The sequence below is a fragment of the Mustela erminea genome, chromosome 11, assembly GCF_009829155.1.
Source record: "Mustela erminea isolate mMusErm1 chromosome 11, mMusErm1.Pri, whole genome shotgun sequence".
Lineage (NCBI taxonomy): Eukaryota > Metazoa > Chordata > Mammalia > Carnivora > Mustelidae > Mustela > Mustela erminea.
Window position 1 is genome coordinate 49,013,087 of NC_045624.1, and position 13,468 is coordinate 49,026,554.

At 42.7% G+C, this 13,468-nt stretch overlaps 1 long non-coding RNA gene across 2 annotated transcripts; it reads right to left on the reverse strand.

Annotated features, from left to right (window-relative positions):
• Positions 1 to 1,044: 1,044 nt before the first annotated feature.
• Positions 1,045 to 12,883, reverse strand: LOC116569390. 2 transcript variants are annotated; one of them, XR_004277007.1, is made up of 5 exons: positions 12,750 to 12,883; positions 12,330 to 12,372; positions 8,452 to 8,595; positions 1,709 to 1,883; positions 1,045 to 1,180 (listed from the first exon to the last, which is right to left on the reverse strand). It is a non-coding gene; the product is annotated as an uncharacterized LOC116569390 (long non-coding RNA). The 2 variants fall into 2 exon arrangements; XR_004277006.1 differs by lacking the exons at positions 12,330 to 12,372; positions 12,750 to 12,883 and adding an exon at positions 10,639 to 10,818.
• Between the last annotated feature and the right edge of the window lie 585 nt (positions 12,884 to 13,468).

Sequence of the window (13,468 nt, forward strand, 5' to 3'; positions counted from 1 at the left end):
CCCTCAATAAACTGTTGAACTCACTGAAGGTGGACTCTATGTCCAGGCTTTTCACTGTTCTACCTCCAGTATCCAGAGCAACACCCAGCACAGAAAGGAATCAACAATAAGTGATTATTTGATGGATGGATGGATGAACTGAAGATGTCAAGGCCACTGTAACTGATGTCCAGAGTGTGTAACTGATACCAGTATTCCAGATTACTGGTTGATATCTGCCCTTCTCCAATAACCTTGGATTATATTTCCACTGATGAGTCCCACTGACTGGTTCTAACTCCCTAAACTGAACAGAAACTGGCCACCTTTGGTGGGTGAACTCTAAGGTGGCCCCCCAAATCCCTGCCTGTGACCGTCCATGGCCTCATGTACTTCCTTGAGCATGAACTCCCTTCTGAAAAATAGAATATGATAGAACTGATAAGGTGTTACTCCGAATATTAGGAAGACTATGATTTCTATATTGGTTCTCTCTCTTCTTCAGTACTCATCTAGTAAAAGTAAGCTGCCATACTGTGGCTGGCCCTAGAGAGAGAGACCCATGTTATTTTGTGAGGCACTGAGGCCTTTAGAACAGCAGGCTGCAAGGAGCTGAGGCCAGCTGACAACCATGTGAGGGAGCTTGGAAGCATAAGGTAAGTTGTGGGGTAACTGATGCCTTGACCAACTGCAGCCTTCACAGCACCTCATGAGAGACCATGAGGGAGAGGCAAATACCTAAGCCACTCCGGGCTTCCTGACAGACAGAAAGCACGAGGTAATGAATGTTTGTTGTTCCACTGCCATGTTTTGAGGTAACTTGTTATGCAACAATAGATAACACGCCACCATGGAGTGGCACCTCTAAGGTGCCAGCCTCTGGGCTAAGCACATTCCCCCCATGATCTCGTTTCATTTTGGTGTGTATCTTCATCACCTGGGAAGTGGATGAAAATGTACTCTTATAGATTTAAGAGGCTTAGAGAAGGATTCAGTCATCTATACTTTTATTAAGTCCCGAGAAGATTGTGACACACCCCAAGTGTAAGAACCAGTGCACTTGCCTTTTAATGTCATCCGCTCCTTTTTCCTTGGCAAGGTGGGGAAGGGCAGAGGGGAGTGGAGCTGAGACACCAGTGGGTTCTCTAGTGCTAGGCTGGTGGGCGATGACTGTCATCCATGCCTACAGGGGGCGCCAAAACTAGAGGAGAGGGGAGAACCGCATGCTGAGTGGACAGCTCGAGTTCATCAAGCTGTCAAAGCATTGCTCAATGTGTTGCCAACACCAGAGAGGACATGCCTGGGAAGCTGAGCATCCAGGGAGAAGCGGAAAAGCAAGAGCAGTGTGTCAAGGGGAGAGGTTAGGGCCTTTGTGAAGGTCAAGGGTTGTCTTCTACTTGTGGTGGCACCATGGGGCAGCTGCACTGTATGTACCAGCATTATCTGACAACTGGAGCCGACTCGACTAATGTGTGATTTTCCAGGAATTATCGACTGAGAAACTGGTCTTTGGCAGAGAGGGGCTGCAAGCACATAACCACTTGATCTGCTATTGGTCCGGCCAGCTCCTGAGGAGACTGCTGCTCTGCGGAGGCAAGACCCCAGGAGCCTGAGAACTGAAGGCCACGGTTGGAACCCCACCTCCGCCATCACCGCTGTGTGACCTTGGATGGGTCAAAATCATCTCCCCAAGACTTGATTTCCAAATGTAGATAGAAATAATGCTTACCTCATAGTTTTGTGCGAAAGAAGGGAGAATACCTAGTTCAAAGTCCACACATGGTCAACGCTGGTAAGTTTGGGAGCCGTCTCCTTGTGGTTGTTTCCTATTTTGTGACTGATCATCCCGCAGAGTGCTTTACTACAGTTAGTGCTCAAACAGTGCCTGTGGTGTGAACAGATTCCTAAAAAAATAAATAAATAAAAGTAATGTAGTCAAAGTGATGCAATTCATTGACAAACAGCAGGCTTATCCTGTCTCTGGAACTCAGCCCCGCTTACCATGGTGAGATTTTGAGGTAAATAAATAAATAAATAACAGTCATGAAGACTGCTTAATAAAAAATGAATGAATCGTTGAAACAACTGTGTGAACATCAAATGCTAAATGTCCACCAAAAAAAATGGTGCCAGGTATTTGTACTTGTTATTCAAATCCAAATGTTTAGTTACATCCAACAGCTGAATATTCAGTTAAGTTAGCCAAAGGACTGATGATTGACATAATTTTTTATTTTAATTGAGTCTCTTTCGAGATTGTGCCACTGAGACACTCTTGAGGACACAATGAAGGCAGAAATCAAGGAGGAGGCAGCCTCATGAGCTTTGGGCTGCCTCGTGAGCTCAGGCTACAAACAGAACTTCGATGTCAGCCTCACCACAGCGAGTTCACAATGAAGGAATTATTTCGGGTCTCTATTTTTAGATTCCATCACAATGAAATATGGCTTCAAAGTTTTCCAAGACCTTTATCTCATAGTTTTTAATGAATGAGAATTGCATTATCACTTAAATATATAATATTCTTGGGACTATAAAGTCCAGCTGGTGACCAATTACATTTAAATCTATTTAATGAAATTTCCTCATAAAATATCTGACCAATGAGTACTTGTGTTGTGTGTGCTTTACACTAATAGAGGGCGACAGAAATGCCTAGTCAGAGGTACCTGTGTGCTTTCATACACCAATACTGTGTAGGTTCCTGCGTCTTATAGATTTATAACTAATCTGCTCTCAGTGTTTTCCACATTTTTCAGGCAAACTCCCCTGTTTGGTTTAAATTTCTAATACTAAAATTTGTGTCTAGATATTAGTCACCAAATAGAAATTAGTTACCCACCACTAAGTATTTTACATGCAGATTTTATAGAGTTGCACTAAACCAACCATTGCAAATCTATGGTGTGCCAGTTTGCTACCTTTAAAAAAAATTTTTTTTGGTATATTAACTGCAGAATTATAAAATAAAAGATGTGAGAATTTCTCACCTTAATCAACGTGTCAAATGCAGAAGTTCAAAAAGAGCAGGAGTTCCCCTAGCTACCCAACTGAATCGGAGCACTTCTCTCCTTAGTATGTTACTCTTCGTGCAATGTTTTTCTCTAACCCAGGAAGGGAGGGTTAAGTAAATAATGAATAAACATGTCTCATTGAAGTGACTTTGACATTTCATCTAAGTTTACATGTTAATTAAGATAAGATTGTTCTAATCCCCCAAAAGGGTTTTTTTTTTTCCCTTTGAGCAACTAGACTGAAATATAGTATAAAAGTATATGAACACTCTGTTAAATGCACAGATTTAACCCCGCTGTTTTGCTCCTAATCATTATTAATTGCCTCCAGTGGTGGACATTAATTTCCCTATTGCAGAAACATGCATCTTGAGCTTGGGCATATCCTAATACATCAAATGGGACAGGTGATATAATTCAGTTGGTCACAGCTGGAAAGGAGACAGCCACCCACATGCAGGCAGTCTGTCAACCTTAGTTACACTGCAGACACCGCCACAGCCTCCGAAACAACATTGTACATTTATCTCTGGGGATAACTTTACAAGAAGTATGGCCGCTTGGCTCATCTTATTTAATCCGTTACTGTCTTAGCAGCTACAAGAATGAAACAGTTGAAACTCAAAACTCTGAATTTGTTTCTAGTCATTGAAGGGGAATAGCAGAGACATATGGTCGGATTCCCAGTGCAGATAAAGTGATAAGTGCTTGGTTCAGTGTGGTTTATATTTCAAGATCGATGTCACCATAGGATTTAGAGTGAGTTGCTAATAGTGTTTACTATGATGAGACTTCAGGGTCCTGCTTTGTTCTGAGGACCTTAAGGAGATCTTGACAAGTTGCCCATAGTACCTTGTGTTTATACATAACTGGATCTTTGGAACAGAGTTAATAGCTTTGTTATCCTTGAAGATTAGCTCAAAGCTCCTTAGTGGTAATGTGGAAATCAGAGGTAGGTCTGGTGTTAGTCTTCCACTGTGTGGCTGAGAGACGTGATGTTGGTTGTGTTGAGTGTGAGCTGACATCAAGGCTGTGACACGGACTCTGATCCCAAATTTGGGCTCCTGAGCCTGGCTCTTCCTGGGAAAGGGACTTCTTTCACTATAGGAGTCATTCTAGGGTAGGGTAGAGAAATGCAAATCAAAACCACAGTGAGTGATCACCTCACACCCATTAGAAAGGCCACTATCAAAAGAACAGAACATAAGCATTGACAAAGAGGTGGAGATAATAGAACACCTGAGCACTGTTGGTGGGAATGCAAAATGATGCAACTGCTATGAAAAACAGTATAGTGGTTCCTTAAAAAACTAAAAAGAAAACTACCATATGATCCAGCAATTCTACTTCCCGGTATATACCCAAAAGAATTAAAAGGAGAATTTCAAAGACATATCTGTACCTCCATGTTCCAGACATTACCTCCAGAGCTGGAAGCAACCCAGATATACACTGACAGATGAATAAAGAAAACATAGTACATATGTGTGTTGGAATACTATGCAGCCTTTAAAAAGGAAGGAATATTGTCGCATGCTACATGAATGAAACTTGAAGACACACTAAGCCAAAATAGCCAGATGCAAAAGGACAAATGCTGTATGATTCCATTCATAAGAAGTATCTAGTGTAGTCAAAATCATAGACACACAGAAAGTACCAAGGGGTGGGGGGAGGAAGGGCAGGGGAAGTAGAATTTAGAGTCCAGTGGGCACAGAGTTTCAGTTTTATAAGATGAAAAAGTTACACAGATCTGTTTCACAATGTGTGAATACACTTACTACTGAACTGTACACCTAAAAATGGTTAAAATGATAAATGTTATGCGGTATGGTTTTTACAATTAAAAAAAATACAGAGATAGATATATACATAGAAAATTTAAAGGAATACTGCACATGATATTAGTAGTGAGTATTAGAATTACAGGTGATATTTTCTAATTTTTTTCTTCTCATATTTCTACATTTGTCATTTTCTCTGTAATGATATATACTGCAATTCTGTCCAGGAGTTACGATGTCAGAGTAAGTGTGTTTCATAAAAATAGCCCAAAGCCCATCGATGTCTTGCCCAAGGACAGAGAGTCAGCAGCAAAACCAGGAGGACTGTGGAGTCATTGGCTCACGCAACAAGGCAGGTAAACACACAGTCCCTTCTCTCTTGCTCCACACTCATGGGCCCAGATTGTTTTACAGGATTCACCACACCCACCCTACCAAAGTGTCCTTGTGCTTTTCCTCGCCACCACATGCTCTCCCATTGCCCAAAGTCAGTCAAGTAACACCTGACCCGGGGGCACAACTCCTCAAGACACTTCCTTTCATCCCGCCTTTTGCATTTATCATATCCTGTCTTGTATAATCGTTCTGTGTGGACCTGTTTTCTCCTTCTCATTAGACTACAGACATTTTGAGATCAAGACCCAGCTTTGCCGCATTTGTGTGTCCCCAGACACAGTGTCTCCTCGCCGTGACTCCCGGAAGGGATAGCTGCTGGATGAATGACAATGGATGAATGAGTGACCAAGCCAATGAGTGAATGGCATGATCACTGAACTCTCAATGAGCAAATCAACAAATCAAGTCAGGGCATATTTCTCATGAGTTCTGGGTTGATTCTTCTTTTCTCCAAACAGCAATTCTTATCCTCAAGACTTCTTCGTCCAATTTTTATTCCTTGCACTTAGTAAAAATTATGACAAGAATCATAATTTTTGTAACCATGTTATTTCCATTCTGTATTTTAAATTATATGAATCTATTTTTACTTCAGTAAAGGCAAATTTTCATTATCTAAATTTGCTTTAACGTTGATCTCAGATATTTCATACCAAGACAGGATACATGTATTATAAAATGGTCCTGTTCTGTTGGATGTCTCCAACCTGTTCTCTAGGGGGAATGTTACAGGTGGGTGCTATTTTGTATGTGAGGGATTAAACTCTTCATAAGTCAAATTATAGTCTGGCTGTCATAGGGGTGTCACTGTTCAAATGGACCTTTCCAGAAGGGTTCTTTAAAACAAGATTTGCAAAGCAAGTAACCAACCATCATTTGTACAGTCTGTAAATTTTGCAGGATCAGATTTTCTAAAGGGGCAGCAGGAAGGTATATTTATTCCTTTTATCAGTAGGTTCAAAACAACAACTACAACAACATAGCAAAATGCATTCAGCCTCTACATGGAAGGCATACTAAAGTCAAACCACTACAAAGAATCAGGACTTCATCAGATAAATGCCAGGCCGGCCGTGACCGTCACTCCTGCCTTGCTGTCTTCCCCTCTGCTTTTCCAGACTCAATCCTTCCAGGAGCCAGGCCACCAGAACGGTTGTTGATTTCTCCCTCCTTCTGCTTTCTCTTCCAAGACTTAGTTCCCTGGGAAAGTCAGCCTCCAGGACATGTGTCAGCTTTCAGTAGAGGGCCTGGCTGGGCTTGTGCACCAGCCCACCCTGCGGGATTTGCAGTGCACCCCCGCCGGGCCCACACTCCAGGGACTGCTGTCCCTCACACATGGAGGTGAGCGTTGCAGGGCTTCAGATGGCCCAGCACCGCCTCAGACCTGGGGCTCCTCTGCAGTTGCTGTCAAGGACTCGAGCGTGATGTTCTCGTTATCTAGGCAGCAAGTGTGTTTGGGTTAAATTGCCAGTGCCACCATGTCACCGAGTTCTCGGCTGAGCCCCTATCGGTGATAGCTACAGCAGGCCAGCCTGGGGGGCAGCTGCCTCTCCAGGCAGCCCGCTCTCCACTCTCTGCTCTCTGCGCTGCCTCTGCTGTATTTAGGGGGCACCCCAGGCTGCCTGCCAGGACGGGGATTAGCATTCTCTCTGAGCTCGCAAGAAACAAAGACCACTCCTAAGGAAACAGAGCAGAAAGCCTGACAAAATGTCCTGTGACTTCAGACACCTTTTGCAACAATGTGTAGTCGTGCCGTTAATTAAAAGAGTTAAACTTGGAAACTAGACTTTGATGCAATATGTTGTTTCCATTCTTGGAAATACATTCACGAGGAGCTAATAAATAATCCATGAATGCTAATCTTTTTAAGTCATTTCAAAGGGATGAAGTCAGCCTGGATAATTGTAAATGCAATGGCTCAACCCCAGCTCCATTAAAATAGAAAGGTGTGAACTGATTAGACCCTCAGCTGCTTTTGTTAGAAGTCTTAAATTCAAATGCCACATCATTTGTTTTTAGCAAATGGAGTAATTACAATAATATTTTCTCCATTTTTAAGGTCAGATCTCTTAAATTCTACATGCTTGGGCCTTAATTTAAATGCAGCCAGAATCATTTTTCTTGCATTCATTAATTAAATGTGTATGTAGTCTAAAGGTAACATCCACCCTTATTTTCTCTGGAGGGGGAAATAAATAAATATTCCAGGTGCCTAGCCACAAGGTTGGAGGGGAGATTTGCGACATTATTTCATTTCAGATATTATTACTGTAGCTGAAATGAACCTGATTTTCCACCCTAGTAACTCTATTCTTGCTGAGAAAGGTAGCTTTTGTTTACAACAAAGGTGTTTTCCTACTGCTCCAGGTTTCAAATCTATTGTGATCTTAATAAAAAAAAAATTGAGAAAGGATTTGCTTGGTGATAGAGTCAATACTTTTTAATATTCTCGCAGCATCACTGCCCAAAGCAAATTTTGTAAATATTTCTCTCTCATGGGAATTGTAGTATATTAACCAATATGTATTTTTCTAAGATTTTGGTAAATACCTAGGAAATTTCTTACAAGGGAAAACTATACAAGATTTTATTGTTTCAAGTGGGCCTGACATTTTAAATGAGGCAGGGGAGGAAAAAAAAAAAAAAACAACATAAAACTGATGTCTGCTCACTATAAATTAAAAGGCTTCCTTTTGCCTCCTTCCTCCTGACTGTCAGGGAGTTAAGCTCCGGAAGTCAGCCACTGTGCAGAAGTTCAGTGATGGAACCGGAAGCAGTGGACCCATTTATTAAGGACGGGAAAGTCTGGTTCTGGCTGCACCCAAAAACCTCCAAATGCACCACAATTTTGTGCTGTCAAAATACTCAAATTTCCTGTGAGCACAGAGCTGTGGTTCTATTGTCAAGATTCTAGAAAAACAGAAGGATGAAGTACAGTTAACAAATCCTATATAAAATATATAGTAATACTATATATAGTAATTATTATATAAAAATATATAGTAATACTGGCTGGATAGAGAGACATTGACCCAACTTGGCGGGTGGGAGGGGTATGCCTGGGCAGAGCTCTAACCAGGTCTATCAGAGAACTCAGCAGCACCTTCTAAAATACATATCTGTATATCTGAAATGCTGATTCCAGGCTCTAGAGGGACCCAGGTGCCTGTGCTGTGGTGATTATGGTTTGCAACCCTGGGGAGGAGCCACTCACATTTTATTTTCGCCTGTTGATCAGGAAGAAAACATAGGAGTGAGAGTGGGGGTGGAGGATATACCTGGAAACGTGTAGCATAGGCTTACGGAAACTGGGGAGAGGCAGCCCCTGACACCAAGGACAGGCTCTGTGTTCAGGTGCTCTCCGTCTTGGCTGGGTAAGCTTGCATCCATAATTTTTCTTCTCCAAGACTCAGCATTCTCATCTGTAAAACAGGATAATAATATTACCTCCTTCATTAAATTGTTAGGAGAATTAAATGAGTGAATAAATGTAAAATTAAGCAATTAACATAATGTTTAATACATAGTAAGGGCTAAGTGCTTAAATTCAGAGATTTGTAGACCATCTAGAAACGGTCTACAGGGCTGGAAAGCATGCTAAATGTCTTCTAAGCCAACCCTCCCTCCAGCATCTTAACCACATCCCAAAAGAAACTGAATGTGTTGGCTCAAAGCAGAAACTGTGGAAGACACATTTAGAGAATGGTGAGGAAGCTCGTTTGAGGGAAGGGCTTTGACAATAACCCTGACAAAGTATGTTGGATGATGTTGTAATCAACAAGGGAGTTGATATGGGTTAAGTCTCCTTTGTGGGTGTTTTGTGCTCCAAGTGCCAATTTAGGACCCGACCTTGACTGCTGGGTATAGAAGGCCAGGAAAGGCAGCGGTAGGCCTCTGAGGTCACGTAGCTTTGGCCTGGTGTGGGCAGTGGGACTAGAAGGAAGGAGCTAGGGATGAGAGGGACTTGGAAGTTGAAAGAATGAATCAACAGGGTGGCCAATGACACAGTAGGTGGACTTGAGGGTTCTGTGTTTTGAGTAGGAGCATAACGTTGTGCAGACCCTGGTGATGAGAATTTCTGCAAGGATTTCTAAGGCTGTCGCCCTCTTCTTAGGTTGTAATAATTTGATTGCCCTCATCTGTGTTCTTCAGGCAGGATATCTATACCTGCTTGTAGACTCATAACTATATGCACGGGAGTGTAATAAAAAATAGCTGCTATTTATTGAGCACACACTTGTCTGTAAGGTAACACTTGTGTGTGTATAAGGTAATGAATTAATTTATTTCATCCTTACAACAACCCTAAAAGGTAAATACTATCATTATCCCCGGTTCACAAACGAGGGAAAGAAAGCCCTGAGATGTCAAGTGGCTTTTTGACAGCTAACCACTAAGTAAGTGGCAAAGCAGGGATTTGAACACAGGCATGACTCCAGAGTCGTGGCCCTTGACTCTTGCGAAGGGACAAACACCACACAATCTACCCAAGGCATATAGTTAATGGCGGTCTTGTTGAAATTCAAACCCAGGCTTTCCTTCATTCCAAAGGTGACCCAGAGACAACTTTAGCAAGTCAAAAGTCACATTCAACCAATAAGCCAAAGGGAAATTGAGGTAAAATTTGTCTGGGGGGTGGAGTTCAGAGAAGCAACCTTGCTGTATAACACAGACATTTTTCTCTTCATAGACTACAATACTTGTATGACAGGAAGCGCTTTCAAAAAAGATTTTTTGAATTTCTTTTTTTTTTTTTTTGCACACTAAGCTAATGACTATATCTCATTAGAAAAAAGATGATAGTGATAAACTGCAAACTATTATATTTTGGGGGGGTGGAGTGGAGTGAGAGAGCCTTTTGGAGGTTGGACTATATAAAGGAGGATTTTCACTTTTCCCTCAATGTCGCTTCTATATTGTTTGAATCTTTTATAATGATATCATATTTGTGCATTACTTTTCAAAATTAAAAATGTACTTTAAAATTATAGAGATACAGAAACTTCAGGTCCTTAGACAGAAATAAGGAAGTCCTAGTTATCCAATGATATAAACACATTTTTATAATTAGTGTTCTGAAGACAAGTAAGTGATTCCAAGGTAAGTAAATATTATGTCTATATATGTGTGTGTGTGTTCACAGATACACAAGGGAGACTCCCCGAGATGGCAGGCTGCAGCTGTATATAACAGACTACTTAATTATCTTTCCTTTTATTAAAGGAGGAAGCTCAGAAAAGCTTCATAGATTCTAGAAGGCAAATCTGCAACACTTGGTAGATGTAGAAGAAACGATCCAGTATCAAGATAAAGCACTTAAACTTAAAAGATTAAAAAAAAGAAAAAAGGCAGCCAACGCTTAAATGCCTACTGTCTTTTGTCGGATTCTCCTAGTTGTACCCCATAACCCCACATTTTCAGTAACAGGGCGCTCGAGAGGTGCCAAGTTTTGCACTGAAACTCACCTGTAATGTGTTGATCTTCTCATATCAGTTGGCAAGGTGACACATGTCATGGTTTGCCCAGTACAGTTCCAGTTTACTCCTCAGTTCTACCTATTATCAATAGCGCTCCCCTTCACCCAGTAGCTGAGTTTGGATGAGAAGTTATAGGGATGGGCGTGGTGTTTTAGAGCAAAGCCTGTGTTTTGCCAAGCCGAGGGAAGAGAACCACCCCATTTGTCATGTGCATGTCAGCTAAGGTCCCTTCTTGGTCCTGCTGTCTCTGTGTGACCACAGAAATGTCTTCAGCCTCTTATCCCAACCCTGGTCTCAGTCCGACCTCCCCTTTTCTTCCTATTCCTCTGGGGCTTCTCTGACAGAAAATATCCACAGTGGGTGAGACCTCCTGCTCTCTGTTCGGACACATATGACTCTGCAGTCCAGCTCAGTCACTTCCTAATTACTTAAACCTGTTTTATTACCTGTACAATGGAAAGAATAAAAGCATCAAGGCATCGTTTTGAAGGTTTGAAGATTAATGTGATAATGGAGGTAAAGTAAGCACAGAAATTATTCAGTAAATGTTAGCTTATATTGCTATTATTACAGACAGACTATGACAATGTCACAATAAAGATACATTGTGACCTTAAAGGAATATGTTACTGGAGCATAGTATATGCTGCATAAATGTTAACTGTTATTATCATCACAATTGTTAGTTCAGCCAATGTAACAATTTATCACTCCAATGGCAGAAGTTGCCAGTCTGGTTTCTGACACTGGGTTCTCCACTGTGACTGTTTGTGTGTGTGTGTGTGTGTGTGTGTGTGTGTGTGTGTGTGTGTGTGTTTTGGAGGTTGTGGGGGGGAGCCGTTCAACACCAGGGTTATGTCAAACCTGGTATTCCCACTCCAGCTGAAAATATACAAGAGACACTGAAGTCAATGCCTTCAACGTAATTTTTCAGAATTTTCCTAGCCCAGCCTTCAGCATTTCCCAGTATAAATTCGAGAGAGTTTCTGATCTAAAATGAAGGGGAGCTAGTGAGGTAATTTAATACTAAAAAGGTTTCATGACATCTGGGTGGCTCAGTCGGTTAACCATCTGCCTTCAGCCCAGATCATGATCCCGGGGTCCTGGGATCGAGCCCCACATCGGGCTCCTGGCCCAGTGGGGAGCCTGCTTCTCCCTCTGCCTCTGCTCCTCCCTCTGCTTGTGCTCTCCACTCTCTCTAACAAATAAATAAATAAAGTCTTTAAAAAAAAAAGAATTAAAAAAAGAAGTTTTCTCCCACTGGACATTTTCACAGCATCAGACTTACAGAGGACCCTTTCTGACCACACTGTCCTGTTGGTTTCATCATTTGGCAGCACATACAGTAGCGCTTTTATACTGAAAAATGAAAGCTCTAAAATTAGATGGTGGCTGTAAATTTTTAATGGGTGCCTTGCACCATTTACGTTCTCTCTTTACCTCCTGTGCTCCATTCAGCAGGGACAGCTTGAAGCTGCCAGAAACTCAAAGCTGGATTTGCAGCTAGGTCAGCTCGCTGAGGAGTGGCTGCTGTCCACACCAACCGCTGGCCGGGGCAGCCGACCTCATGCCTTTCTCAGGTGACATCACCAGCAGCTTCTGTCAGTGTGGAAAAGCCATTCTTTCTTGGTCTCCTTAGACCCCCAGCGGCCTGAGGGCAAATCCGGCTCTCTGCTTACCAGCCATGTAACCCCAGGGCAACAGCTTGATCCCATTCGTCACCTGTAAGGGGAGAATGATAATATGACTCACCTCCTCCAGTGGTGGGAATTAAATGAGATAATCTGAGGAAAGGTTCTGGGACAGGGTAACTCCTCCTAAGTGTCCGCCATGACGGTTGAGCGGCCTGGCATCCCCTGAGCCCCTGCTTTGTGCCACCCCTCATGCCAGGTGCCTTCCTTGGGCTATCTTACTGACTCTCTACAACCCCAAAGGGTGGGCACTGTCATCCCCATGTCCCTAGAAGGGCACCGATTCAGGGTGAAGTCACGCGCCTTGGGACTCAGAGGTGATGAGCACACAACAGGAATCTCAACCTGGCCTGTCTGATTCCGACTCTTCCTACCACAACCACCACACAGAAACCTCATAAATAATACCTCTGTCCTGGGGCTCAGGGTCTGTAGACACTGATCTTGGCTTGGCCGTGGGCGCTTTCCCACAAGCAGCCCAGCAGGGTCTGCTCTGGGCTTTGTGGTTCCCCTAAAGCCATTTGTTAGGCAGGATGTGAGGTGTGGGGCCCTCACTTACCAGCCTTGCTTATCTGCTGTGGGGCAGGGCCTTCCTGACTCAGGCCTGTGGGTTCATGACTTGACACAATTACAGCGACCGCAATGAAGCTGATGGCTTTGCCTAGGAGCCGCCCAGACCAGAGGCCTGAGGGGAAGCAGGATGGGGCCTTGGTTTCTGTTTCAAAGGCTGGAGATGAAGGGCTTGGCCTCCCAGCTTCCCACCCACTTCTATCTAATAAAAAAAGCCCTCTCTGGATTCTTTTGGTTCTTTCTTTGATTCAGTTTTCAAGAATTGAAAACTGAAAGAATTTTTTTTTTTCTTTCTCTCATACCTGACTAGCTCTCTATTGCAGATGGCAGTCTCAGAGACAATAGTCATCCATTTGGTTTTTTCCCACCTATTTAGGTCAGCTCCTGGTAGCCTTCCTGGCAGCCATTCCCTCATCTTCTGTACCATGTCTGGAACAAACCGTGTTCTTCCATTCCTCTGGATCTTTGTATAAGCTATTTCCCTTGTCTAGAATCCATTTCCCCCTTCTATGCCTAGAAAATTCTACCGATGCCTCTATCTGAATCTACATCAGGTG